This window comes from Rhinoderma darwinii, chromosome 1, assembly GCF_050947455.1.
Source record: "Rhinoderma darwinii isolate aRhiDar2 chromosome 1, aRhiDar2.hap1, whole genome shotgun sequence".
Classification (NCBI taxonomy): domain Eukaryota; kingdom Metazoa; phylum Chordata; class Amphibia; order Anura; family Rhinodermatidae; genus Rhinoderma; species Rhinoderma darwinii.
Window position 1 is genome coordinate 572778987 of NC_134687.1, and position 21066 is coordinate 572800052.

General features: G+C 41.8%; 1 protein-coding gene across 1 annotated transcript in view; it reads right to left on the bottom strand.

The window, feature by feature from the left end:
• Positions 1–21066, bottom strand: part of IPO11 (importin 11) — a 511812-nt gene that overhangs the window by 975 nt on the left and 489771 nt on the right. The gene's annotated exons all lie outside the window — the stretch shown is intronic.

Below are 21066 nucleotides of genomic sequence, written 5' to 3' on the forward strand. Positions count from 1 at the left end.
AAGGGTAATTTGTGCTAGATAAAAATCGGTTTCCTCCATGCTCGGCTTTTATCTGTCACTACAGAGAGAAAGATGAATAAGCTCCCTCAGTCCTAGAAGAGCACTTGGATGTGAGAAAGATGCTTCACCGCTTTGAAGTCACGTGGTGCAACCCAGGTTCAAAAGCACATATATGACATTTCAATATCCAAAACATTCTAGGATACAAGATAAAAAAAGTGTCACTCTGTCTATTATTTGTATCTGAATTCTTTACTGTCTTGCAGGAATACCCAATGATAGAAAATCTTATTACAACGAATTCTAAAGAATTACAATGCTGTGCCATTTTTATAACCTCCTTTGGTTCTAGATCAGATTCGAAGGGGGTGCAATAAAACTTAAAGCAGCACTCCTGTCATTTTTTTTATCTTGGTCCTTATATGCAAAGTACAGGTGGTAAAAGATAGGGCAGGTAATACTCATACGGGGTGATTGATTGCCATACTATCTTCTCCGTTATGGGCCACCGTTATATCACGTGACCCGAACTGTGACTTTCCAAATCCTATAGCATCTGCTGTGTGGACCGGAAATAACTCTTACATAGCATGCCTATGAGACGCTCAATCTGACCTCAATGGAAGAATCACATACTGCAGCAGTGAATGAGCCAGGAGGGCATACATTCCCATGTAGCCTGTGAGTATATGCCACAGGTACGACTATTAGCACGCCCTAGCCTCTGGCCATCTACTAGGTCCTTCCAAAAATAATGTGAGGCAGATATAAATGGGAATTTATATACAGTACCCAGTACATAGATGGGCCAGGTTCCGCCAGATCCAAAGCTTCCGTTGGGCGCAGCTCTCCACTCTGGCTAAAAGAGAGGTGGTCCCAAGTGACTATTATGTCCATATACTCTAATAGGGCATATGGAAGGGGATGTCTTAGACTGGATTTACACGGGACAGAGCAATGTGTATTTTTCTGTTGTTTTCCCCCTTCTTTAAAAAGTGTGAAAACCGCATCTAGAACAGAATGAGCAAGATGCTGATTTTCAGCCTTGATGAGACTTCTACTTTAAGATACTGTGGCTGCTTTACTTGCAGTCCTATGTAAAACCACACGTAACACAATATTATATAACACAAATAGTCAACTCTGCTACAGGCTGTAGCCATCGACACACGATAATTAAAGTCCATCACCATAGCTTCTAGCGATCTATATGTTCAAATTGTCTCTCGATTTCATATAACTAGTGATAAAATCAGTATAATGTTATTACAATGATGTGATTGTATTCCTGTCTCTGGTACAATTATAAAAGCACATCGACCCAACTGTATTTCTCAGTCATGCTTTTTCTGCATGTTTCTTTAAAACACCAAGGTACCATACAAAACGAACAATTAAGAAAACCATTCCCAAAGGAAATAGTAGAATAATTTTATTGAAAATGTCAAGTAATAAAAAATGTAATGAAAAAAAAATCAGCACAAAAAATAAATCAGTAAAGTAAAAAATGTAAGAGAGGCAGCAATATGTTATGTGTATACAACATGAATTATAATCTTAAAATTTGTATGTAAGACTGGGAATTTGCTTCATGACCCATATTTTAATTTTTTAATTAACAATGAATTTTAATGATTCCAGTATTGACTACCAGTAAAGGGTTTAGAATATTATTAAACCACTGAATAATTTCCTATTAGAAACGTGAACAAAGTAACAGCAAAAGGCCGGCCACATAATCAGGAAAACACAAAGCGCAAGCTTCAGTTATTCATACAGTGATGGGTAATATATATGGGAGCGGAGAAATTCTGAAGGAAAAGGGGGAAAATAAGGACGCGGTTTGGGGAAAAAGCATCCTTCTTTATCTAAAGTTCTGCATCCGTGGCTTTGACAGAAGCATATTGTCCTAAATGGTGCCCTTTCTGTAAAGACGCCCATAAACTTTAGATTAAAGTTGGATTACTTTCAGCTGGAAATTTTGAACAAGGTTTTAATCAAGAAGAACAACTCCCGGAAGAAATTAGACAACTTGAGTGATAACATGGTGCCCACAGAGAGAAAACTATCGACACTGGTGAAAAGGAAATGTAGGTCAGATATTGCAACCAATCAGATTGTGTCTTTCATTTTGAAAAGGGCCTCTGAAAAATGAGAGGCGATATCCGATTGGTTGTTATGGGCGACTCCTCCACTTCTCATATTAAAAGCATTAGAGTTGTGATCAATCGCTTTCATTTTGTTAACTTTTCTTTTTCCTATAAGTCAAGTTGTATATTCTTTTTTCACCTATAGCCTTTCTCCACACTTTACAACTGTGCACTTATGTAGCCATTTTTTTCATTGCTACAAGGCATCTAAAAAAATGAAGATACTTTGCAAATAGCTTTGAGGAAAAAAAATCCTAACGTCTTGTGTATACAGTTGCTTTGCAGAATTGTGTGACTACATGGTTACACACCACAAGGGCCGGCCTTAGGATAGATGGCGCCCTGTGCAAAATTATCTTTCGGCGCCCCACCCCATCATAAAAAACACACCATAAAAAGTATAATGCCCCCCCCCACAGTATAATGCCCCTTTAGTGCCACACACACAGTATAATGCCACTTTAGTGGCCCTATACAGTATAATAATATAAGATATTATAACCCTTTCAAGGACACAGTATTATGCCCCCTAAGTGCCACACACAGTATATTGCCCGCTGTAGTGCCCCTACACAGTATAATGTCCGATTAGTGGCCTCCACACAGTATAATGCCCTCGTCCCCTGGCTGCCACACACAGCTCCCCCTGTAGATAGAGCCTTTCTGTAGATTGTGCCATACAGCCTCCCTGTACAGTACCATAATCCCCCACCTCCTTCTTGTAGACACTGCCACACAGCCCCCATCTCCCCCTTGTAGACAGTGCCACACAGCGCCCCATCTCCCCTTGTAGACAGTGCCACACAGCCCCCTTGTAGGTAGTGCCACACAGCCGCCCTGTAGGTAGTGCCACACAGACCCCTTGTAGACAGTGCCATACAGCCCCCTTCTAGGTAGTGCCACACAGCCCCCTGTAGGTAGTGCCACACCGTCCCCTTGTAGGTAGTGCCACACAGACACCTTGTAGGTAGTGCCACAAAGCCCCCTTGTAGGTAGTGCCACACCCCCCTTGTAGGTAGTGCCACACAGCACCATTGTAGGTAGTGCCACACAGCCCCCTTGTAGGTAGTGTCACACAGCCCCCTTGTAGGTAGTGACACACAGCGCCCTGTAGGTAGTGCCACACAGCCCCCTTGTAGACAGTACCACACAGCCCCCTTGTAGGTAGTGGCACACAGCCCCCTTGTAGGTAGTGCCACACACTCCCCTTGTAGGTAGTGCCACACAGTCCCCTTGTAGGTAGTGCCACACAGCCCCCTTGTAGGTAGTGCCACACAGCCCCCTCGTAGGTAGTGCCACACCCCCCCTTGTAGGTAGTGCCACACCCCCCCCTTGTAGGTAGTGCCACACCCCCCCTCGTAGGTAGTGCCACACAACCCCCTTGTAGGTAGTGCCACACAGCCCCCATGTAGTTGGTGTCACACAGCCCCCTTGTAGGTAGTGTCACAGAGCCCCCTTGTAGGTAGTGCCACACAGCCCCCTTGTAGGTAGCACCTCCCCTTCTTGTACATAGCGCCACTGTAGCTCACTGAAGGAGCGGAATCCCCCTGTGGCCGAGGATTCCGCTCCTGGACGGAGCGCTTGATGTCTCTGTCCATATATGGACAGTGACATCAGGGGCTACTCCTGAAACAGTATCCCCGTCCACAGCGTTGCCGATGCTGTGACCGGGTATTCCACTCCAGGAGAAGCTCCTGACTGTCCATTTATGGACAGTGACGTCAGGGGCTTCTCCTGGAGCTAAATCACCGTGCCAGCAACCCTGTGGACAGGGATTCTGCTTTAGGAGTTGCCCCTGATGTCACTGTCCATATATGGACAGAGACATCAAGCACTCCGTCCAGGAGCGGAATCCCCAGCCACAGGGGGATTCCGCTCCACCAGGGAGCTACAGTGGCGCTATGTACAGGAAGGGAGGGGATTGCCATCTACGGAGGTGGGGGGTGCTATCTACAAGGGGGCTGCAAAAAATCTCCTCCTTCTCACATGCACTTCGCGCTGTGAGGAGAGAAAGCACGGCCGTGGTTCAGAGGGGTGCTGCAGCACCCCGGTTGGGAACCACAGGCCTAGTAGATAGCAGAGCAGGGAGATACCTCCCTGCTCTGCTATAGCGGCTGCTAGCGGCGGCCCGGTGTCGCCACTAGCAGTCGATTTGGCTGCTACAGTGATGTAGCCCTGTGCAATGGCACTGGTGGCACACCCTTAAGGCCGGCCCTGCACACCATAAACAAACCCTGTGTACAGTTTAAATCTGCAGTCATGTGTTACTCCCATCTGAAATCTTCCAGTAAAATGGCAATAAGGGGGGACATATGGGACTATGACTGCATGATCAGACTACATAGGGTTTGCTTGTAGTCAGTAATTATAAATTGCTATGAGCGACTCCTGCGCTTCTAATTTGCATTAGAGTTTTGACCAATCTTTCTTGTTGCGTTTTTTTCACCTATAACTAAGGGGCTGTAGACACAAATCAGTAGGATATTTTTGTTAAGACTATTTGCATATACGCTTTATTTAACATTTTTAAAAACTGTTTTTAAAGATGCACGTAGCCTTTAAATGGGAATGTCTAGGCGTACAATATTTTAGTTCAGTTTATTGAGAGGAGTACAGGAGGTGTTCATAGAATGTAGTATATATAGTGGTGGAAGAGTAGGTGCTACAGCAGTTGCAGACCTGGGCCCTGTTGCCTTCGGGGATCCATTGGCCCCTCTGCCACATAAGAGCACATCAGTTCTAAACATGGTAAGTGATAATGGGTCCTGTTACAGATCTGTATTGGGGCCCAAAAGATTTAAATTATGCTTCCTTTTCATCAGTGTAAGATCAGTAGGGCACGCCTCAATACATAGGACGGATTCCAAATATTTTTTTCAACCTATTCTCTATTTTCTTTATCCTGTATCAAGGACCCTAAAAAACTCATCTTCACTGTGATGGTAAAGTGCACTTTTGATGATGGCAGGTGATCAAATCCTCCCTAGAAGAATAAGCACATACCCACTACTTTGTAGGGATCGGATGTATCATGTTATGTGTGGGGGACCTGGTTACCTCTTCTATAGCCAATTCCTCCACTGATGTTCTCATCTTGACCACACTATGGTCTCTATGTCGAAGAGGACATGAAACGTCTGCTTGATCCTGATTGTAACTGGGTATACTAAACCTCTACAACATGGGAGTTTCAACATGCTTCACTATGACTGGTGCTGCGATACGGTATCTTTTTACTTTTGTACATGCCCAATTACATGTCTCACAAATAAGATCGAAAACCAGATTTACATCTTTCTCTACAAAGCATGAATCATCCGGACTTTCACCGTGAAGACAAGAAATATTTTGACATACAACCTGGAATTAGCGTGCTCCAGAATGTAACTTACGAGTGTAATAAAATAGTAAGTGCTTAATCATATAATGACCAATCTTCATTCCTGACCTTAGAAGAGGTTAGCAGATATACAATTACATATCACTCTGCAGTCATACAGCGTCCCCATTAGATTAAGTCCCTTTCTCATGGCAATTAGTACAATCAATTTTATTGATCACTGGCAGTATACCGAAGGCTCAGTGCTTCATCTACAAATAACAGATTAACACCTCCATTCACTATTTAATGCACGATCATGTCAAACATCTTTAGTACTAGGCAGAGCATATAGTTATATGGCTTTAGATAATATAGGTCACTAATCTCCTACCGAATCTACATAAATAAACGCTATGCAGCTTTTCTACTATACAGTATGTAATGTCCTTCAGCTGACACGGTGTATAATCTATTGGAGCCTTCTATTTCCATACATATGTGTCTTCAAGCAACAGATATGTTTTATGGCTGCCACAGAGTAAAATTAAAAACGATAAAAACTATCTTCCCATTCATCTGTTCACTAGTTGTCTGATGTCCCACTAGAACCCCGGTGAGATCAGGCATTGTGCATTGCAGGATAAAGGTTTGTTAATAATTTGTCATGAAAGCCTATGTCAGGAACGAAATACCATATCTAGATATTCACGTCACAAGTGCAACAGTTCTTGGACTATAACTGGTGACAATGAGGACCATTGATTTTCCACCCCATCTGTCTTGGCTATCTACTGCCCTGATCCAGGAGATCCTTTGGTCTACTTGTAGGTGAAATTGTTGTGCAACATAATTTATAGTTCATCAATAAAATAGAATATCCCACAACACCATGCTTTGTATCAAAATCCTGACAACATATTCAGAGATAACAATCTCTCAAGGAGAGTCACTTTATATTACTTGTGTAGTAAATTGATCAAATTTCTATCGGTCTGTGAACATTTCATATTAGACTATCACTAGTAGGGTCGATCTTCCGTCAGTGCTTAAAGTCTAAACTCTAGAGAAAGGCCATGTGAACCTGGCGAATATATTGTGGATTTATGGTACAAATTCGGCAATGAAAATCTGCAATAATCTACAGTATATTGCAATGTGAACCTCATTCATAAGCAGCGGAGAAAAATTTTAAATCAGTATAGTGCTAGTTTCTGTTGCAGCTTTGTCCTGGATTTGTCACAAAAACTCGGATTTCAGCCATCTCTCCAGTGAAAAATATCCAGGATGTGTGCACATGGCCGAAGGCAGCCATACAGAAATTGTGCCCTCAGAAGCTGTTAATAACCTACAGACCCCCGCACTGTAGCTGGATACATCTGCCTATAATAAATTCATTTGGACACTGATTTGGATCCAAATAAGGAAAAATGTGATAAAAGAATAAAAGGAAGGGCGTATGTACCACAGATGTAGATCATGTGGCTGCTATAGGATCCATGGAGAATAGTACAGATCAGATATGGACAATGAGAAGAAAGATCCAGCACTGAGCTTCCACTCCCCACAGGACTGTTCACATCAGCGTCGGGCTGCCGTTCATTGGTTCCGTTCCACCCGTCCGTCGGAAGAATTGATAAAAGGAAAGCCAAACTGAAACGAGAGCTTCCGTCTGCATTACCGTTGATTTCAATGGGAATGTTTCTGTGCAATTGGTTTCCGTTTGTTTCAGTTCCATGAGGTTTCCGTTGTTTCCGCTAAAAAAACCTGAAACTTTACGGAACGGAAACTAACTGTAACAGATTACCATTGAAATAAATGGTAATGCAAACTGAAGCTATGGTTTCCGTTTGGCTTTCCATTTATCGGTTCTTCCGACGGAAAGGTCTGACGGAACCCCGATGCTGATGTGAACAGGCCCTTAGAGGGCAAGGAATGGGGAACGTCTATTCCAAGTCAAAAATGGTTTGACCCTACTTTTCTGGGATGAGACATGAGCCATCACCAGTAGTGGGATCCATTTTATCCATTTCATTTATGGTCATTCAAAAAAATATGATGTTCTGCAGCATTAATAACCTTATGGGATTTCTATTAACAACAGCTAAATAAAAAGTAACTGTGTTTAAAATAAATTAAGAAATAATAAACTTGTTCTTACATTCCAATTTATATGGATCATTTCTTTCCCTCGTTTCATAAAAGACAGCCATTTCTAATCCTCTGTAATTGGAATTAATAAAACACTCCACTCACATTATCATGAGAGGATAGAATTTAATTAAAATAATTAAGCATTGTTTAATCAATTGTTTTTTGTCAACTTAATAATTCCTCAAAAGAATGATAGGAGCAGGACGACATTGCTTGTGACATGCAGATTATCCCCTAGAAAGTGCAAAGAGGCATCTGTATTCTGCGCACACATAGGCCTCACTCATGAGATACAGTATCCTTAGGCCATGAATGACCTTCAGCTTCTTGATCGTAACAAAATTTAAAAAAATACACAGATTTAACTAATAAATCTTAGTTTACCCATGTCGTGATCCTATAAGAATACTGGCTATTGGTAGTAGGTAGGACTTAAGAAAGGTCAGGAGATCCTGAGGTGTATCAGAGTATTTTTTTAGGTGTTTTTTGTTCATGTTTACCATGTTGTGCAGTTACGGGTAAGAACTGGAAGCCTCAATTACGTTCTACTACGAATTAATCCAAACGAAATTAAAACATTGAAGAATTGGCGCATAGATTTAAATGTACAGACTGAATCGTAAAAATGTTCATAGTCTTCTCTGTGCTTATACTTTGCAAGTGGTTGAAATCCTCAAGTTCAAAGCAAACATTAAAGTCAATATCTTGTGAGCAACTAAAGTGTGCTGTGAGACTTTGGTTAGGGATCATGGTGGTTTAATACAGAATACATCTCAGAGGAATAATCCATATGTTTTGGTTGCCACAATAGAATTCAGCTAAGGAGAGACCTGTATGGTGGACATGAATATAGGATTCTTCTCTTTTATTTTTAATGTAAAAAGTAAAACTTATCCTGAGCACTAGTGCTATTACTGACTATAGTTAATATCCATGCCTTGTTTCAGGAGAAGCGGCAAAGCAAGGTATATAGTTATTGTAATTTCTATAGTCTGTATATTGATTAGTGATCTCTGAAATTTCTAAAACCCAATGAGAAGAAATGCAGTAACATTAATATAGTTTTTACAATATATTCTTAAAAATCTGTCCATGCCCCCTGTAATAAAAGTCGATCATTGGGGGCTGGGAAAGCTGGACCTGCGGCGATCCAGGATTAGAAAAAAAAGGTGATCCCTTTTTCTGCTAGGGGTTTTGAAATATGTTCACACTTTTGACACACACAAGTAAATTAATTCTAAAAAAGAATTAATTATAAACCCATAGACATATACTGCATTTTCAGAAAGAAAACACCTGCACATTGTAAAAAATGCCACCCAGCACTTTACACTCAAGGGCGCCTTCATACAATCTTGAATTAATTTAATTCTGTTACTTATATAGTGCTAAACATATTCCATAGCGCAGTGCAGAAGTTGTCCTCAGTTGCAGTCCCCAGTGGGACTCACAATCTGTAGACCTTCTCTGTATATTTTTGTGGGAGTGTGGGAAGAAACTGGAGTACACAAAGATAACCCACGCAAACACTGCGAGAACATACAAACTGCATGCAGATGTTGCTTTTGGTGGAATTTGAACCCAGGACCTCAGAAGTGCACAGTGCTAACCACTGAGCCAAAGCGTGACATTTTGTAAAAAATGCATATACAATTATGTTTATGTATAAAACGCCTGAGCCAAGCAGAGCCTGAGATGGCCAACACCTCCTAAAAATACAAGATGTGCAGAGTTGATAAATGCCATTTATACCTATGTCAACATGCACAAATCTTCACAAACACATAAAAAATCTCTGCAATCCAGATGCCAGTGAACATCTGAGTCACGGAGTAGACAAATGGCCTAATAGGCCCAGGGAGTGATTAGATATGCAACTGCTCATCTTCCCACCCCTGTAGCAGAGGGAGAGATGACAAAAACAGGCTGTGAACTTCCTTCCTGTTCCCACTTGCAGCTTCCTCCCTCCCACCCCTCTCTAATGCCCTTTGCACACGACCGAGTGCCACTCGGGTCGTTTTTCACAGCATCAGAGTGCGCCCGATAGTTTTCACGGACCCATTCACTTTAAGCCTCACGCACACAACCATGTGTGCCGGCCGGTTCCCGTCAGTGATCCGTGGAAAGATAGGACATGTACTAGCTTTCCACGGATAAGAAAGTTGGGTCCATTTTCACGCACACGATTCACCCGCTAAAGTGAATGGGTCCGTGAAAACTATCGACTTCCATGGATCACTGACGGGACCCGACCGGCACACACGTTCGTGTGCATGAGTCATTAGACACAGAACAAGGAAGTAAAACTTTTCATTGCTCCCCGACTTCAAACAAGTGAAGCGTCCAGAACACCGCACCTAAAACTTTGCTCACAAAACACGTACCATTTGAAGATTTTGAACTTTAATTTGATACGAAGATCAAAGCTTTATATTCTAAGATCTATATTCGAATTACAGCAATCATTTAAAGTCGTGATGTATTATATATGTCCTTGGCAGTTAAAGGGCTAATGGTGATTAACTGTTATACGAGGCACAATGGTTCCTTTTTTGGGGAAAAAAATACCTTTTTTTTCCTAATCCTAGGCAACCCCTTTAACGAGACATGAATTCTCCAGTTTCATGATTCAAGGATGTGGAGATAATATTGTCATACTGATGTCCTAACAATGTTCTATTTGTTGCCACTATTTTCCTCCTGTCCTAAGTCATATATAGTTATATCAAACTCCCAGACTGTGTATTTATAGGCTAGGGATAGTCAACGCCGGCAGTTGCTTACCCTTGAAGGAAAATTTGGTTGGCTAACAGCATTAAAGCAACTGATTTAATTTAAGATACAGTTTTCCTATCCAGGACACAAAAAAATAAATATCTTAATTGTCTAATATCCTTGCAAACAAAAAATTCCATTCTGCCACGGTGGCTACATCTTGTAAAGTCTGCTGTGTGGCACCTGTCAGAGAACAAGTAAAAAATAATTCAAAGGCTCAATGAATTATGCATTATTGTTTCTTCCTCTGTATTTACCCACTGGTAAATATGTCTAAGGCCCCATGCACACGACCGTGTTCGGTCCGTGATATACGGTCCGCATGTCGGCTGCATGTCCCGGACCGAACACAGTGCAGGGAGTCGGGCTCCTAGCATCACACTTATCTATGACGATAGGGGTCACTGCCTGTCCGCGGAACTACTGTCCCGTACTGTAATCATGTTTTAGTGTGTGACAGTAGTTACGTGGATAGGCAGTGACACCTAGCGTCATAGATAAGTATGATGCTAGGAGCCCGGCTCCCTGTACTTTGTACGGTCCGGGACAAGCGGCCGACATGCGGACCGTATATCACGGACCGAACACGGTCGTGTGCATCAGGCCTTAGTAAATGGGGTAGAAATCCTCCAGCTCACCGATCCAATGTCCGAGCCCAGACAGCGCACGCAGCCTCGTAACGGCACACGATGAAGATCGAATCAGAAACTTGATCCAGCACTGGGTTTAAACGGAAGTAGTATTCCAACTTTATTCCAAATATATGAAAAATTCCATACACAAAGTGGTGGATGCATCAGATAGCAGGCATATGCGTTTTAGACAAATCACTTGTCCTTACTCGTGGCGACACGCCATGAGTAAGGACAAGTGGTTTGTCTGAAACGAGTAGGCCTGCTATCTGATGCATCCACCCCTTTGTATATGGACTTTTTAATATATTTGAAATAAAGTTGGAATAATACTTCCTTTTAAACCCAGTGCTGGATCAAGTTTCTCTTTTTCTAAATATGTCTAGTTAAGATTGTCAAAGTATTGAGATTTAAGTTGGCAACATCTGCAACAGAAGGGACCCATCGGAACCGATTGTTTCCTCCAAGATAAGACAAGCCAGATGTGTCTGGCAGTCACTTCTTCCCTACTAGCCATAGACGTAACGAGCCAGTTTGGCTCGAACAGGCAAGTTTATGTTGGAGCAATGAAAAATAGATGATGGCCAAACCATCATGCGGCAGACAGTTATATCTCGTCTATGGCTAGCTTCACAGAAATATACATTCAATATAGATACACTATAAAGGAATTATTCACAATTCATTTTCTGTGAATCAGTTACAGAAAAGACATCATTCTACAATTTATTCAATTATTTCATCACTAGAACATGGTTCTTGAGAGCTATGAGGGTTGGTTGTGTAATTAATGTAAAAAAATGTAATGTAACATCCGGCCAAAAAGAAAGGAAATAATTAAAATGAGTACAACGTGAAAATTGGATTACAGAGAGATAGGTGGATGGTGCTGTCAAGTACGAAGATGGAATGTAAGGTAGAAAAAATAACCTGAGATTTTAGAAGACCTGAGGTGAAGGAAGAAGACATGGAACAAAGTTAAAGTACAGGGCAACGACTTATAAGAAAAGGGAACAATATAACAAAGAGACAAGTACAGCAAGTGACCGGAGGTGATAATTGAGAAGGTATTCCCAAAAATAAAAGCTATAAAAGTGTTACCATGAAGCTTGTAATGGAAGAGAGTGATGTAATGGAAAAATACTAAACTGGTCCTGCTGACTACTAACAAACCTTGTGTAGTCTGATCCTGCAGTCATATTGCCATCAATCTGACACCTTATTGCTAATGTGAATTTGGCAGGTTAGAAAGAAGGAGACGACAAATAGGGGTATGACTGCAGGATTAGACTACACAGGGTTTGTTTGTACTTTGTTACCATAGAGACAAATTTTGAATCGGTGGGATTGGTGCAACTTTCATAATACTTTGTATTAAAAATTATTTTTACTTTTTGAGATACAGCTGCTTTGTATTCTGTATACAGAGCAGCTGTATCTTGCACTGAGACATGAATCCGTCAGGTCAGCGGGACTGACGGGTTCAGTGAAAGTGGGTCCTGCCCGATCCACCTGTAATCGATCACATCTAAGTTATGAACTTACATGTGATCGATAGTAGCTCGATCCTGCGTCAGAGACACGCAGGACCCGCTGAAACTGAACCCGTCAGTCCCGCGGACCTCACAGATACAGCTGCTCTTTATACAGAATACAAAGCAGCTGTATTTTTAAAAAGTAAAAATTCTACTCTACTGGGCTCCCTGCTGCATGAGTATTTCTAGCCCCCTCACTGCTCTGCTTACTACAAAGGAGGTGTACCCCCTCTCTCTTACCCATAGAAGCACAACCACAAATAAGCACAAAAACAAAGATATACAATGATGAAATAACAAGTCAGTTGAATGGTGACACAGCCTCTTATTCAGTACCATAACCAAGGTATTGAAATATCACTTCAAATTGATACAGCACAACCCAAAGAGTAGAGGGCAGAAAAAATAAGTGACACATTTGCTTTAACCCCTTAAGGACGCAGCCTAGTTTTGGCCTTAAGGCTCAGAGCCTATTTTTTAAATCTGACATATTTCACTTTATGTGGTGATAACGTCGGAATGCTTAAACCTATTCAAGCGATTCTGAGATTGTTTTCTCGTGAGACATTGGGCTTTATGTTAGTGGTAAAATTTGGTCGATATATTCAGTGTTTATTTGTGAAAAATTGCAAAATTTAGAGAAAAATTTGAAAAAATAGCATTTTTCCGAATTTAAATGCATGTGCTTGTAAAACAAATGGTTATACCAGCCAAAAGAGTTACTAGTTCACATTTTCCATAAGTCTACTTTAGATCTGCATAGTTTTTAGAGCATTATTTTATTTTTCTTGGACGTTACAAGGCTTAGAACATGAACAGCAATTTCTCATATTTTTAAGAAAATTTCAAAAGCCTTTTTTTTAAGGTACCTGTTCAGTTCTGAAGAGGCTTTGAGGGGCCTATGTATTAGAAACCCCCATAAAACACCCCATTTTAAAAACTAGACCCCTCAAAGTATTCAAAATAGCATTTAGAAAGTTTTTTAACCCTTCAGGCATTTCACAGGAATTAAAGCAAAGCGGAGGTGAAATTTGCAAATTTCATTTTTCTTGCTGAATTTCAATTTTATTCTATTTTTTTTCTGTAACAAAGAAGGTTTTACCATAGAAACACTACTAAATATGTATTGTCCTGATTTTGCCGTTATTAGAAATGCCCCACATGTGGCTCTAGTACGCTTGTGGACTAAAACACAAGCCCCAGTAGAAAAGAAGCACCTAGTGCTTCTTTTTTATTAGCATATATTTTAGGCAGCATGCCAGGTTTGGAGAGGTGTTGAGGTGCCAAAACAGTAGGAATCCCCCAAAACGTTTGGGCCCATGGGAGGACTCAGAAGGAAAGGAGCGCTATGTGTTCTTAGGAGTCCAGTTTTTGCTGGATTGGTTTTCGGGTGCCATGTCGCATTTGCAGAGCCTCAGAGGTATCAAAGCAATGGAAACCCACCAAAAGTGACCCCATTTTGGAAACAAAACCCCTCAAGGAATTCATTTATGGGTGTTGTGACCATTTAGACCCCACAGTTTTTTCACAGAACTTATTTGAATTGGGCTGTGAATTTAAAAAAAAAACAAACTTTTTTCCAATAAGATGTCGTTTTGGCTCAAAATGTCTTATTTTCACAACGAATAAAATACCCCATTTTGTTGCCCAATTTGTCCTGAGTGTGGCAATACCCTATTTGTGGTGATAAACTGCCGTTTGGGCCCATGGGAGAGCTCAGAAGGAAAGGACCACCATGTGGCCTACTGGGAATTTTCTGGTGCTAAGTCATGTGTGCAGAAGCCCCTGAGGTATCAGTACAGTTGAAACCCCCGAGAAGTGACCCCGTTTTAAAAACGACACCCCTTAAGGAATTCATCTAGAGGTGTAGTGAGCATTTTGACCCCACAGGTATTGTGTAAAAGATAATGCGCAGCAGATGGTGCAGAGTGAGATTTGCAATTTTCTATATATATGCCATGTCAGTGTCCGATATATTGTGCCCAGCATGTGCCACCGGAGACATACACCCCATAAACTGTAATGTGGGTTCTCCCGGGTACGGCAATACCCTACATGTGGCTGTTATTAGCTGCCTGGGCACACGGCAGGGCTCAGAAGGAAAGGACCACCATTTGGCCTACTGAAGCTTTTCTGGCGCTAAGTCTTGTACGCAGAAGCCCCTAAGGTACCGGTACAGTTGAAACCCCCGAGAAGTGACCCTGTTTTAAAATCTACACCCCTTAAGGCATTCATCTAGAGGTGTAGTGAGCATTTTGACCCCACAGGTATTGTGTAAAAGATAATGTGCAGCAGTTGGTGCAGAGTGAAATTTGCAATTTTCTATACATATATGCCAATTCAGTGCCCAGCATGCGCCACCGGAGATATACACTCCATAAACTGTAATGTTGGTTCTCCCGGGTACGGCAATACCCTACATGTGGCTGTTATCAGCTGCCTGGGCACACAGCAGGGCTCAGAGGGGAAAGATGAGGAGGGGTAAGCTGTGCGAAGTGGATCAGAGCGAGTAAAACTGGGGTAAATTAAAAATAAAGGGATGGATGATAAATTTTAAAACACTCTTTCATACAGAGCTCTGGTTTTTCGGGACACGCGTCACATTGATATATTGTGTCCTTCCTTATCCCCCTCTTATAGCAGACTCTGCACCTCTTTTGACTTTTTCCCTTCTTGCCAGTTTGGGGAACTTCTCCTAAAAAGTGTTGCCCTGGTACGATGCGTGTAGCCTCGCTTCCAGAAGTACTGTAGGGCTTCAGGACTTGATCTGACAAGTCCACCCCTCCCATGTACCTATTGTAGTCCAGGATGCAGTCTGGTTTGGGGGTCTCTGTACTGGTACCTCGTACAGGTACATAGGTTCTGGTGTGGCATCTCCCTGGTCTTGTACTTCACACACAATATGTTGCTGCTAGAATGTGCCCTGCTCTCACCCCTTCTTGTTTGCCCAAGCAGAGTCTTAGGGAGGCCTCTCAGGTTTCTTCTAGCAGTGCCGCATGCCGCAGGACTTCTGGAAGCGAGGCAGTTGAAGAGTGGGACGCCGGTATAAAAATTATCCAGGTAGAGGCAGTTGAAGAGTGGGACGCTGGTATAAATATTATCCAGGTAGAGGTGGTAACCCTGGTCCAGCAGTGGGTGCACCAAGTCCCACACAATTTTTGTATTAACTCCCAGTAAGGGGGGGCATTCTGGGGGCTGACTACTGGTGTCCTTCCCTTCATATATCCTAAATTTGTAGGTATATCCTGATGCACTCTCGCACAGCTTATACATCTTCACGCCATACCTTGTCTTCTTACCCGGCAGGTACTGGCGGAATTGAAGCCTCCCTTTAAAATGTACCAAGGACTCATCAACAGAAATTCACTTCTCGGGGTGTATGCTTGGGAAAACCGGGCACTGAAACGGTCTAATAGGGGTCTCCGGTTATACAAACGGTCAAAACTGTGGTCATCTCGGGGTGGGCACGGCTCATTATGAGTATAATGTAAGAAGCGAAGTATTGCCTCATTATTTTATTTTTTAGTTTCCAGCTCAGTTCTGAAGTTGCTTTGAGGGGCCCATATATTAGACACCCTTATCAAACACCCCATTTCAGAAACTAGACCCCTCAAAGTATTCACAACAGCATATAGAAAGTTTATTAACCCTTTAGGTGTTTCACAGGAATTTAGAGCAAAGTAGAGGTGACATTTAATTAATTAAATTTAATTTATTAGGCACCATGTCCGGTTTGAAGAGGTCTTGTGGTGCTAAAACAGTGGAAACCCCCCAAAAGTGACCCCTTTTTGGAAACTAGAGACCTTGAGGAATTCATTGTAGTTTTCTTGGGGTGCATGCGACTTTTTGATCAGTTTTTATTCTATTTTTAGGTGGCGCGGTGACTAAAAAAACAGCAATTTTAGTATTGGTTTTTATAAAAAAAAATTTACAGCGTTCACCGTGCGCTACAAATGACATATTCACTTTATTCTGCGGGGCGATACGATTACGGCGATACCATATGTTTATAGTTTTATTTTATGTCTTATGGCGTTTTCACAATAAAATACATTTTGTAAAGTATAATTTACTTTTTGTGTTACCTTATTCTAAGAGCCATAACGGTTTTATTTTTCCATCAGGAAAGTCGTGCGAGGAATTTTTTGCGTAACGAACTGTAGTTTCGATCAGGACCATTTTTAGGTACATGCGACTTTTTGATCTCTTTTTATTCCATTTTTTGGGAGATGAAGTGAACAAACAATTGTGATTGTGGTACGGTTTATTATTATTTTCTTTTACGGCGTTCACCGAGCGGGATAAATAACGACATCGTTTTGTAGTTCAGGCCGTTACGGACGCAGCGATATCAATTATGTATAGTTTATTTGTTTATTTATATATTTTTATTAATAATAAAGGACTGATAAGGGAAAAAGGGGGACTTTTACTTTTATTACTTTTAAATGTTTTATTTTCTTATTTTTACACAACTTTTTTTTACTTTTTTACACTTTTTTTTACTTTGTCCCACTAGTGGACATGAGGGCAGGAGGCTCTGATCGCTATTCTAATACACTGCACTACATACGTAGTGCAGTGTATTAGAGCTGTCAGCTGTTCGCTGACAGCAAGCATAGTGGGTCCTGACTTTGTCAGGACCCACTAGGCTTCCGTCGATGGCGTAGCCAGAGTCCATTGTTAGGATTCTGGTTGCCATAGTAGCCATCGCGGCCCGCTATCGTGTAGCAGGCCGGCGATGGCAGCTTAACCGCTAAGAAGCCGCGATAGCTATTGAACGCGGCTTCTAAGGGGTTAATCGGCGGGGACCACCGCGATCGGTTCCTGCACACTAAGCTGTGATAGCCTGCTGTCGGAAACAGCAGGTATCACAGCTCAGACACGCGCCGGGGAAAGATGGCGCCGTGTTAACTCAGGTCAGTACTATTACTGAGCTGAGCGTGAACGATGCGCTCAGCAGGACGTAATAGTACTGACCTGAGCGCGAAGGGGTTAAAGAGTCCCTTTCACCAATATTTTTATTAGCCCCTTGACGACATGCCACGTACAAATACATTGCTGTAGCCATTGGGAAGTATGGAGGGCGATCACGGGCTCAGCGTGCTCCATAATCAGTGGGTGAAGGCTGTGTTACACAGACGACACCTCACTCCAGCGGGCGGAATCAAAGTTCACTTTGATTCCATCTATTCAACACCTTAAACGCCGCAGTGAATCGTGACTCCGTCCAACACGCCATCGCGCCCCCCCCCCCCGCAATGGTGATGGTTGTTATGGGAGCCTGGGGGCCTGTTAAAGGCCCCCAGGTCTGCCATCTTTGTACTCCTTTGAGGGGACTGTCAGTATCACGATATACTGCAATACATTAGTATTGAGGTATAACACGCAAGTGATCTCACGATCGTTGGTTCAAATCTCCTAGGGGTACTAATAAGTAAAGTAAAAAACAGTTAAATAAAGTTTTTTTTATGTTTAAACCCCCTTTCCCCATTTTTCCCCTAAAGTAATATTAAAAAAATAAAAGTTAACATAACTGGTTTTGCCACATCCGTAAAAGTCACAACTATCACAATATAGCGTTGTTTAACCCACTCGGTGAACGCCGTAAAAAATAAAATCATAAGACACACAAATTGCTGTTTTTTGGTCACCTTAGCTCTAAAAAAAATGAAAAATAAAAAGAGATCAAAAAGTCGCATATACCCCAAAATGGTATAGCTGAAACCTACAGCTCGCCTCGCAAAAATTAATAACTCACATCGCTAAATTGACAGAAAAATAAAAAAGTTGTGGCTCTCAGAACATGGCGACACAAAACTTTTTTTTTTTTTTAGCAAATATATATATATATTTTTTAAAAAGTGGTAAAACATGAAACAAAACACATAAATTTGGTATTGCCATAATCGTATCACCCTGTAGAATAAGGTGCACATGTAGTTTCTACCGCCTGATGTACGCCATAAAAACCAACCCCCCCCAAAAAATGGCATAATCAGTGTTTTTTTCCCATTTTACCCCAGAAATAATATTTTTTCAGCTTCCCAGTACATTATGTGGTACAATAAAATGGTGCCATGTCAAAGTACAAATTGTCCCGCAAAAACAAGCCCTCATACGTCTATGTCAACAAAAAAAACAAAGAAGTTATGGCTTTTGGAAGGCGGGGAGGAAAAAACGAAAATGAAAAAACTCAAATTGGCCGTGTCTCCAAGGGTTTGAAGAATAGCTATTATAAAAAAATCTAAACTTTAAATATAATTTACGAAAAAAACCGGGAGAAAACACTATACCTGCCGCGCGCTAAATATGCTAATTAGAAATGCCTAACATAAAGTACTTTTAGAAGTGGGCAACAGCTTTTGAGCGCGCAGCAGATTTATTAGCGAACAGCTGCAACATTAAGGAACTGAGCGTAGGAGCTAGAGAAGCAGGGAGCTGACAGTTTTTTTTATCGAGAGCAGCAGCTTTTACAAAGAAGGAAAACGGCGTCAGTTACAGTATATTACAGTGTTCTAAGAGGATTGAGCAGCATTTGCTCTGTATATTAGTTAATACCATTACAGTGCTTATAGGTGTAGCTCCCATATATAACAGAACACCCATAGATGAATTATAGAAATACACAGTGTTCCAAATTATTATGCACATTGGATTTAAGTGCCATAAACATTTAATTATTAGTTTTTCAATTAAACTCATGGATGGTATTGTGTCTAAGGCTGGGTTCACACGACCTATTTTCAGACGTAAACGAGGCGTATTATGCCTCGTTTTACGCCTGAAAATACGGCTACAATACGTCGGCAAACATCTGCCCATTCATTTGAATGGGTTTGCCGACCTACTGTGCAGACGACCTGTCATTTACGCGTCGTCGTTTGACAGCTGTCAAACGACGACGCATAAATTGACTGCCTCGGCAAAGAAGTGCAGGGCACTTCTTTGCAACGTAATTTGAGCCGTTCTTCATTGAACTCAATGAAGAGCAGCTCAAGATTACAGGCGTCAAAGACGCCTCGCATAATACGAGGAGCAGCTTTTACGGCTGAAACGAGGTAGCTGTTTTCTCCTGAAAACAGTCTGTCATTTCAGCCGTAAAAGCCAGCTATCGTGTGAACATACCCTTAGGGCTCTTTGGATCATTGTAATCAATCTCAGACACCTGTGATAATTAGTTTGCCAGGTGTGCCCAATCAAAGGAAAACTACTTAAGAAGGACGTTCCACATTATTAAGCAGGCCACAGGTTTCAAGCAATATGGGAAAGAAAAAGGATCTCTCTGCTGCCAAAAAGCGTGAAATAGTGCAATACCTTGGACAAGGTATGAAAACATTGGATATTTCAAGAAAACTTAAGCGTCATCATTGTACTGTGAAAAGATTTGTGGCTGATTCAGAGCACAGACGGGTTCGTTCAGATAAAGGCATAATGAGGAAGGTTTCTGCCAGACAAATTAATAGGATTAGGAGAGCAGCTGCTAAAATGCCATTGCAAAGCAGCAAACAGGTATTTGAAGCCGCTGGTGCTTCTGGAGTCCCGCGAACCTCAAGGTGTAGGATCCTCCAGAGGTTTGCAAGTGTGCATAAAGCTATTATTCGGCCACCCCTAAACAATGCTCACAAGCAGACGCGGTTGCAGTGGGCTCAGAGAAACATGAAGACTAATTTTCAAACCGTGTTATTTACTGATGAGTGCCGTGCAACCCTGGATGGTCCAGATGGATGGAGTAGTGGATGGTTTGTGAATGGCCACCATGTCCCAACAAGGCTGCAACGTCAGCAAGGAGATGGCGGAGTCATGTTTTGGGCTGGAATCATGGGAAGAGAGCTGGTAGGCCCCTTTAGGGTCCCTGACGGTGTGAAAATGACCTCTGCAAAGTACGTAGAGTTTATGACTGACCAATTTCTTCCGTGGTACAAAAAGAAGAACCGTGCCTTCCGTAGCAAAATTATCTTCATGCATGACAATGCACCATCTCATGCTGCAAAGAGTACCTCTGTGTCATTGGCTGCTATGGGCATAAAAGGAGAGAAACTCATGATGTGGCCCCCATGTTCCCCTGACCTCAACCCTATTGAGAACCTTTGGAGCACCCTCAAGCAAAATATCTATGAGGGTGGGAGGCAATTCATATCAAAACAGAAGCTCTGGGAGGCTATTCTGACATCCTGCAAAGATATTCAAGCAGAAACTGTCCAAATACTCACAAATTCAATGGATGCAAGAATTGTGAAGGTGATATCCAACGGTTGATGGCTTAAAGATTATACTGACTGTCATTTGCATCGACTATTTAGGAAAATCAGCGAAAAATAACATTTACATAATAATTTGGAACGCGGTGTAGTTAAGATAGTTAATGACATGTCCCCAGGATGTCATAAATGGCAGATAGATGCGGGTGAATTTGACTCGCACGGTGAACGGCGTAAAAAAAAAAACAATTAAAAGCCCAGAATCGTTCGTTTTTTTGGTCACCTTGGTGCTAAATTTTT